Source organism: Budorcas taxicolor, chromosome 1 (genome assembly GCF_023091745.1).
Source record: "Budorcas taxicolor isolate Tak-1 chromosome 1, Takin1.1, whole genome shotgun sequence".
Classification (NCBI taxonomy): Eukaryota; Metazoa; Chordata; class Mammalia; order Artiodactyla; family Bovidae; genus Budorcas; species Budorcas taxicolor.
In genome coordinates this window covers 122,352,475-122,361,320 of record NC_068910.1, presented here as the reverse complement: position 1 = coordinate 122,361,320, position 8,846 = coordinate 122,352,475, and positions in this window count along the sequence as shown.

The following is an 8,846-nucleotide window of genomic DNA, read 5'->3' as shown; positions in this document are numbered from 1 at the left end:
AACAAAACCAAACAGTTTACACAGGTGTTCAAGAGTTGTTTCATTGAAGTTACGTAACGACATCTTATTTCAGAAGTTTCTTAAAGCCATTCAAACTCATCAGTGCTGGAATGGGAGACAGAGCTACCGTGATAAAATGACTATCTGAAAGATATTTCTACCTAAAAGACAATGGGTCTTCTAAAACCTTAGCAGCAAACAGGGTAGTAAGGTTAGCTCATGATCTCTTGAGCGGTTCCTCAGGTTGTTCATTGACTATTCAGGCCAGTTCTTGAGTTAATGTCACACAAAAATTAGTGAACAAGGTCAACAACTTTGACTTTGTTGTTTCAGGCAACAAAGTAGTCTGAAATTGTTGCCCGCCTAATTTTTTGTTGATCTTTGCATTAGGCTTTAAGGCTTGCCTCCATCCCCTAGTCTCACGCCTCCATAAGAAAACACTTTATTGTAAACATCCAGACGTTTTGGATATATGTTACCATGTTTGTAATTTAACTCAAAATACTGTTCTAAAGCCTTAAAATTTTTTAAACAATGTATTAGAAAGTCTTCCTGTATCAATACATACTTAACATAAATGATTGTTTTTAAAGGAGGCATATTATTCCATTTATTTCCCCTATGTCTTATTGATCACTAATTAGATTTTGTTGTTACAACAGTGCTACAATAAGCCCTCATAAAGAGACATTTTTTCACACTTGTGGAAGTAGGACATATCCCTAGAAGAGGACTTCATTGGTGCATAAGTTGAGTGCATTTCTATTTTTCATATTTCTGTGGAAAAATTATCTTTTAAAGAAATTGCAACGGAAGTGAAGTAAAGTCGCTCAGTCGTGTCCAACTCTTTGCGGCCCCATGGACTGTAGCCTACCAGGCTCCTCTGTCCATGGGATTTTCCAGGCAAGAGTACTGGAGTGGGTTGCCATTTCCTTCTCTGGACTACTTCCTAATAACAAAATATTATAGCATCAAAGTAGGCATTATAAAAGCAGGCTATTTTTTTAGTTCATATATTCCTGATTATTAAAGAGAATAAATATACTTTGTAAAAATCATGTTTTATATTGGATTATTACTTTAAAATGATTTATAATAACTGTTTAGTTATTGAGAACATTGACCTTTTATCTGTTATGTTTTAAAAATATTTTCCCCAACTTTTAACTTTTGACTTTTTAATAGGATTTTGATTGTAGATTTTTAATTTGTAAGTGGCCAAACTGAATAGTCTCTTAAACATTCTAAGCTTTGTGTTATGTTTAGAAAAATTTTCTAGGATTATAAACAAATTAACCTATCTTTTATTCTAGTGGTTTAAGTTTTTTCACAATTAAATGTTTCATACAATTGGAGTTTGTTTTAATAAAAAGAGTCTGCTAGGAATTCAGCTTTATTTTTTTCCAAATGGTCAACCAGTTGTCTCAACAATACTTATTAAATAGTCCATCTTTTTTTCACTCACTATGTATGTTGGTACATTTGCAGACAACTCTGAACTTTGAGGGCTTCCCTGGTGGTTCAGTAGTAAAGAATCCACCTGCAATGTGGGAGAACTGAGTTCAATCCCTGGGTTAGGAAGATCCCTTGGAGAAGAGAATGGCTTTGCATTACAGTCTTCTTGAGTAGAGAATTCCATAGACAAAGGAGCCTGGTGGGTTACTGTCAATGGGGTCACAAAGAGTTGTACATGACTGAGCAACTAACACTTTCAACACTGTTGGGATCCCAGGTGTGGAAATAAGCCCAAGCATGAAAGACTTTTGCTAATTCTTATAAGGGTTTGAGAGGTATTCTAGGAAGCCTGCATGAGGCATTCATTGCCATGAGGCCTGCTAGTCAGAGAGGGAAGCTAGAAACAGGAGGAATTGGCATAAAGAAAATAATTCCATTGTGGAGCTGCAATGGAAATCTTAGGGTACACAAGGAATTGTTAGGGGAAACACTGACTGAAACCGCCGCCTGACCAGGCACCAGAGTAACTATTTGCATCAGTTATTTTATGATAGCAGAGCCTGATAAGGAACATGGAACTAACAAGCCACCATCAACTGGAAGAATTCGGGTAAAGTCAAAAGTCAATAGGAGACACCAGTCCATATGCACTATCCTCCCAGGAACCTTCTCAGTGAAATCCATCTTGGCTGGGTGATGCATGGGCCACCAGGAACAACCCTGAGTCAGAATGATTGGCCAGAGACAATCTAGAAACTAATCTCATCACCATAAAACCGAGATTGTGAGCCACGTGACAGAACAGTCCTCCTAGCTTCACTTGCCCTTCTGCTCTCCACTGGGTGCGCCTTCCCAATAAAATCTCTCCCAAAAAAAATCTCTCGCTTTGTCAGCACATGTGTCTCCTCAGACAATTCATTTCTGAATATTTGACAAGAGCCCACCCTTTGGCCCTGAAAGGGGGTCCTCCTTCCTTGCAACAGAATTCTCAAAGTCCAGGAATGTCAGACCAAATCAATACTGATGGGGATCCAGTCTGGCAGATGGATGTTGCAACAGTATTCCCTGTTTTCTGGCAACATTCTGTCTCTGATTGTGGGCAGCACCTTGCCAGGTGGTCTGTCTGGCTGAAGTAGTACCCTGGCTAACAGTTTTGAATTGGGAGTCAGAATCAAACCTCCTGGCTAGGCAAGGTGTCATATGATTCAGAAGAGGATTTAAGTCCTTGTGGGGAAAAGGAGTGTGGATTAAGAAACCAAGCAGCTCCTTGGTCAGCAAATTGCAGAGACAGAACTAGGATGTGAGAAAGGGCTTAAATTGACCTAGAGGCATCCCAGAGAACTGTGGAAAACCCACCCTTGGTCTAGTTCCACAGCACAGAGGTCAAGACATACTCACTAAACTGTGGTAGCCCAGCAAAAGAGAAGTCAAAGTGTTAGTTCCATAGTCATGTCTGACTCTTTGCAATCCCATGGAACCTGGTAGCCCACCAGGTTCCTCTGTCCATGGAGTTCTCCAGGCAAGAAGACTGGGGAAGGGTGTGATTCTCTTCTCCAGGGGGTCTTCCTGACCCAGGGATTGAACCCAGGTCTCTTGCCTTGGGCATGGATTCTTTACCACCTGAGCCACCAGGGAAGCCCATGGTAGCCCAAGGAAGTTGATAAATGAGGCCTGTATTCATGGACTGTACTGTTCTATACTCTTTCCTGTGTAATACTGTAGTGTAAATTATTTGACACTGAGAGTGATAAGGCACCCCTGCTCAATTCCATCATTTGTTCATTCATCAAATATTCATGCTAAGCACTGTACTAAGTACTGGAGATACAAGACGAAGTAAATGAAACAGAAAAGTTTCTGTTCTTATATGCTATGATCTTGAGATAGTAAGATAAGTAAATACAGGGTATATTGTTGCTGTTTAGTGGCTAATGGCACCCCACTCCAGTACTCTTGCCTGGAAAATCCCATGGACAGAGGAGCCTGGTAGGCTGTAGTCCATGGGGTTGCTAAGAGTCGGACATGACTGAGCGACTTCACTTTCACTTTTCACTTTCACGCATTGGAGAAGGAAATGGCAACCCACTCCAGTGTTCTTGCCTGGAAAATCCCAGGGACAGGGGAGACTGGTGGGCTGCCGTCTGTGGGGTCACACAGAGTTGGACATGACTGAAGTGACTTAACAGCAGCAGTAGCAGTGGCTGAATCATGTCCAGCTCTTTGGCAACCCCGTGGACTGTCCCACCAAACTCCTCTGTCCATGAGATTTCCCAGACAAGAATACTGGAGTGGGTTGCCATTTCCTTTTCCAGGGGGATCTTCCCAACTGAGGGATTGAACCCTTGTCTTCTTCATTGCAGGTGGATTCTTTAAGCCACCAGGGAAGCCCACAGGGTATATTCAGTTCAGTTCAGGTCAGTTGCTCAGTTGTGTCCGACTCTTTGTGACCCCATGAATCGCAGCACGCCAGGCCTCCCTGTCCATCACCAACTCCTGGAGTTCCCTCAGACTCACGTGCATCAAGTCAGTGATGTCATCCAGCCATCTAATCCTCTGTTGTCCCCTTCTCCTGCCTTCAATCCCTCCCAGCATCAGAGTCTTTTCCAATGAGTCAACTCTTCACATGACATGGCCAAAGTACTGGAGTTTCACCTTCAGCATCATTCCCTCCAAAGAAATCCCAGGGCTGATCTCCTTCAGAATGGACTGGTTGGATCTCCTCGCAGTCCAAGCGACTCTCAAGAGTCTTCTCCAACACCACAGTTCAAAAGCATCAATTCTTCGGCACTCAGCTTTCTTCACAGTCCAACTCTCACATCCATACATGACCACTGGAAAAACCATAGCCTTGACTAGACGGACCTTAGTCAGCAAAGTAATGTCTCTGCTTTTCAATATGCTATCTAGGTTGGCCATAACTTTTCTTCCAACGAGTAAGCGTCTTTTAATTTCACGGCTGCAGTCACCATATGCAGTGATTTTGTAGCCCCCCAAAATAAAGTCAGCCACTGTTTCCACTGTTTCCCCATCTATTTCCCATGAAGTGATGGGACCAGATGCCATGATCTTCATTTTCTGAATGTTGAGCTTTAAGCCAACTTTTTCACTCTCCACTTTCACTGTCATCAAGAGGATTTTAGTTCCTCTTCACTTATTAGATAGTGATAAATGCTTAGGAAAAAGCTAAAGCTGGGTAGGGAGGTTAGATGTGTATGTGTGTAGAGGCAAGAATATTGCCATTTTAATGTGATCTTCACTGAGGGGGTGATATTTGAACACCGATGTTAAGGAAGTAAGGAAATAACCACGTGATTTCTTGGGGGAAGTATTCCAAGTGAAAGTGTGAAGGCTCAGAGGCAGGAGTGTGTATGACTTGTTTAGAACAGCGAGGGGGCCAATGTGGCCAGGAGGTAGTGAAAAGATGATGCTGGCAGTGACTCTAGCTATTACTTTCAAACTTTGGCTTTGATACAGAGAGTTAAAGTGAATGTATGCATAACAAACTTTAGCTGGTTGGCATCCCTTGTGTAGAGAGGAAACATCCACATCCACTCTGTGTGGCTCTAATGGGGTTATCACTAACAACTCCACACTTCTGATCACAGGAGGTGGGATTTGGCCATACATACACCGTGTGTGTTATGACAATAATGATTATTTGAGTAATGTGCAAGCAATCCCAACTGAGCCAGTCATTGGACAGGCAGCTGGCTCTGCCCTTGAGCCTCGTGTTATAATGCTGGAATTGAGGCCAACACTCATGATGGGTGCTCTTCACTGCTATGTGAAAGATGCCTGTAGTGCTTTAAGACAGAATGAAGCTGACAAAGAAAGAAAAACAGTACTGAGAGATGGAAATGGGAGGCGGCATGACTCCTGATGACTATGCTGAATATCATGTTCTCTGTCCCTCTGCTCTTCAATCACACAAGTCAATACGTTCCTCTCCTTGTTTTTACTGAAACTGATTTGACTTGGATGTAATGGCAGCCATGAGTCTTATTTAACAGAGTATTTTAAGATGATATGTGGTTCCTTGTGTAAATCCAGAGCCATCAGACTACCATGCATGATAGTTTGGGTGCTCTAGGTAAATTTGAATCTATTCCAGAGGAGTCATGATGAAGCTTTGGGCTTAGAGTGCCTGTGCCTGCCTACAGGTTAACTCAGTTCAGTCACTTAGTCATGTCCGACTCTTTGCAGCCCCAAGACTGCAGCATGCCAGGCTTCCCTGTCCATCACCAACTCCCAGAGGTGACCGTGCAGGTGAAGCAGGCCAAACTACAGGCCAAACTCTTACCTTCCCTTGAAGTAACAGCTGAACTTTAGGAGTCTTAAGAATCTCCCTTCCACTCAGGGTATTTCCTCATCCAGTGGTTACTTATGATCTTTGGTAAAGGTCAGTAATCTGGTAATGTTGTGAAAATTAACAGAGTTCAGGATGTGTTTATGGTCATCCTGAAAAAAAAGTACTTTCTGTTTGACAGTTTAAGAGGTAGTTCACCACAAAGTTAACAAGATTTTACTTTTTAATATGACTTGGGAAGGTAGTACATACTTAACACACACTCCTTAGAATCAGCCTTTATTACTGAAACCAGTCTGACTGAAATGCTATCATGTTTATCTAATAAGAATGGAGAGAACACAGGCAGAACAGTGGGGGGATCTTACCATTAGGACAGGATTGTCTCAATTGTTCCTTCAGAATGTCTGTCTCTAATGAATGGCCATTGGATCCAGAGTGATCTCAAATTATGTCCAAGTCCTGTAAGTATTAAGTTTAGGGAATCCATCCAAGATATGAAGAAGGCAAACACTGTAGGCAGAATCTGTGACATCAGAGAATTAGTAAGCATAGAATATATACATAGGTTAACTCTTATTCTAGGCTAGAAATGGTTTGAAAGCTCTAGCAGAAGCAAGGGCAGTGATTCTAGAAAAACTTCTAAACATACACAGAGAGAATGGATTAGGTTGCAGTGTCCAATTTACACAAGACCTTTCCCCACCATACTTCTCCCCTTGCTTTAAACAACAGTAATTAACATTTATTGTTTGACTGTCATGCCAGGAATTGATCTAGGTGCCAGGAATCAAATAGAAAAACATGCTTACAATCTAATTTGGATCTCATTTTTGATGCTATACTCTCATTATATGAATGAGAGTGACATAGAAGAACTTTCCACATGTAACTTAAGTTGGTTGAATTATAATAACTACTGTCTGAGTGAATGCTATAAGTTAAAAATGCATTTAATTATTTAAATAATATTTATGTGTAACAGCTGATTAAAAAATTAAATTAGATATCATCAAATATGTTGACAAAAATTTATGGCACACATATGTAACATGATGTATGATTTGCCCACCTAATTTCCTAAAGGAAAGGAAAGTGAAGTTGCTCAGTCATGTCCAACTCTTTGCAACCCCATGGACTGTAGCCTACCAGGCTCCTTTGTCTGTGGAATTTTCCAGGGAAGAGTACTGGAGTGGGCTTTCCTTCTCCAGGGGATCTTCCTGACCCAGGGATCAAACCCAGGTCTCCTGCATTGCAGGCAGATGCTTTACCTTCTGAGTCACCAGGGAATCCCTCAAAGCATAACCTAATTTCCTAATTAGGTTATGAATTGTTATTTTTGAAATTTATTATTTGACCATCATTCAAGAAACATATTTCCTATAGTCCTTTTCTTTGGGAGCTCATCAAATCATTTAGTTTCAGTTTGTATTCCATTAATATATCGCTAGAGAATGCCTCTAACAGAGATATATATTTTTTTCCTTCAGAGAAGCTTTTTGAGCTTTTTTTTTTTTTTTTAGGGTTTTGCCTATTGTACTCACAGATTTCTCTAGAGAGATTTGTAGATTAAATATCAGACCATGATCATGTGTAGGAGGTGAGTTCTTAGAATGGTTTGGGTTTGGAGGAGAAGTATAGAGCTTCACTTCCTTCAAGGTTGTTTTTTTCAGTAAAAACAGTTATGTTAGATAGTCAATTGTTCTCACTTGTAACTTCGTGTTTGATCTCTCTGCCATACTAGTACTTTTAAAATATATTAGAACTCTATCAACTTGTGTTTTTATATTATTCAGTTTTTGTTGTTGGAAAAAAGCATTTTGCTGTTCTCACAGATTATTGACTATGTTTTAAACCTTATTACCTATTAGGCAAGATCATTTTGATGGGCAAGTTTACATTGTAGTATGTCTCTAATTGGAAGAAAAGTTATGACCAACCTAGATCGCATATTCAAGAGCAGAGACATTACTTTGCCAACTAAGGTCCGTCTAGTCAAGGCTATGGTTTTTCCTGTGGTCATGTACGGATGTGAGAGTTGGACTGTGAAGAAGGCTGAGCGCCGAAGAATTGATGCTTTTGAACTGTGGTGTTGCAGAAGACTCTTGAGAGTCCCTTGGACTGCAAGGAGATCCAACCAGTCCATTCTGAAGGAGATCAGCCCTGGGATTTCTTTGGAAAGAATGATGCTAAAGCTGAAGCTCCAGTACTTTGGCCATGTCATGCGAAGAGTTGACTCATTGGAAAAGACTCTGATGCTGGGAAGGATTGGGGGCAGGAGGAGAAGGGGATGACAGAGGATGAGATGGCTGGATTGCATCACTGACTCGATGGACATGAGTCTGAGTGAACTCTGGGAGTTGGTGATGGACAGGGAGGCCTGGCGTGCTGCGATTCATGGGGTCGCAAAGAGTCGGGCACGACTGAGCGACTGAACTGAACTGATGTCTCTAATTATATTTTCGTTGTCTTACTGGAAGTAAATGGTGTGTTCTCTGGCATCCTGAGTAGATTAGAAGCCTTTCAAGAGGCAGAGATGTTGAGAGAGATTCAGACAGTTTAATTCACTCTCAGGTAGATTGTGTCAGGGGTCTCCAAGACTATTCCCCAAATTTGATGATTCACTAGATAGGCTCATGGGACTCAGCATATAGGTGTACTTATGGCTATGATTTATCCCAGTGAAAGAATATGAAGCAAAATTGGCAAAGAGAAAGACACTCAAGGTGAAATCTGGAGGAAACCAGTCATAAGTTTCTACAAGTCCTCTCCCAGGGGAGTTGCACAGGATGCAATTAATTCTGCCAGCAGTGAGCCATAAACACGTGTGAACCGTCCACCAGTAACATTCACCTGAGCCTAGGACTCCAGTGTTTTATGCTGGGCCGGTCATACTGGCACATAGTGCTAATGTGACTGTGGTCACTGAAATTCCAGACTCACAGAAGAAAAGCAGATCTTCAGCATAAATCATATTGTTTTTACAATCAGTTTAGGTATAGTGAGCTCTTATCATTCAGGGAAATTTTCCAAATCCATTTCTCAGATGCCATATAATAAAGCCTTTTTAAGGACAGCAGTCATA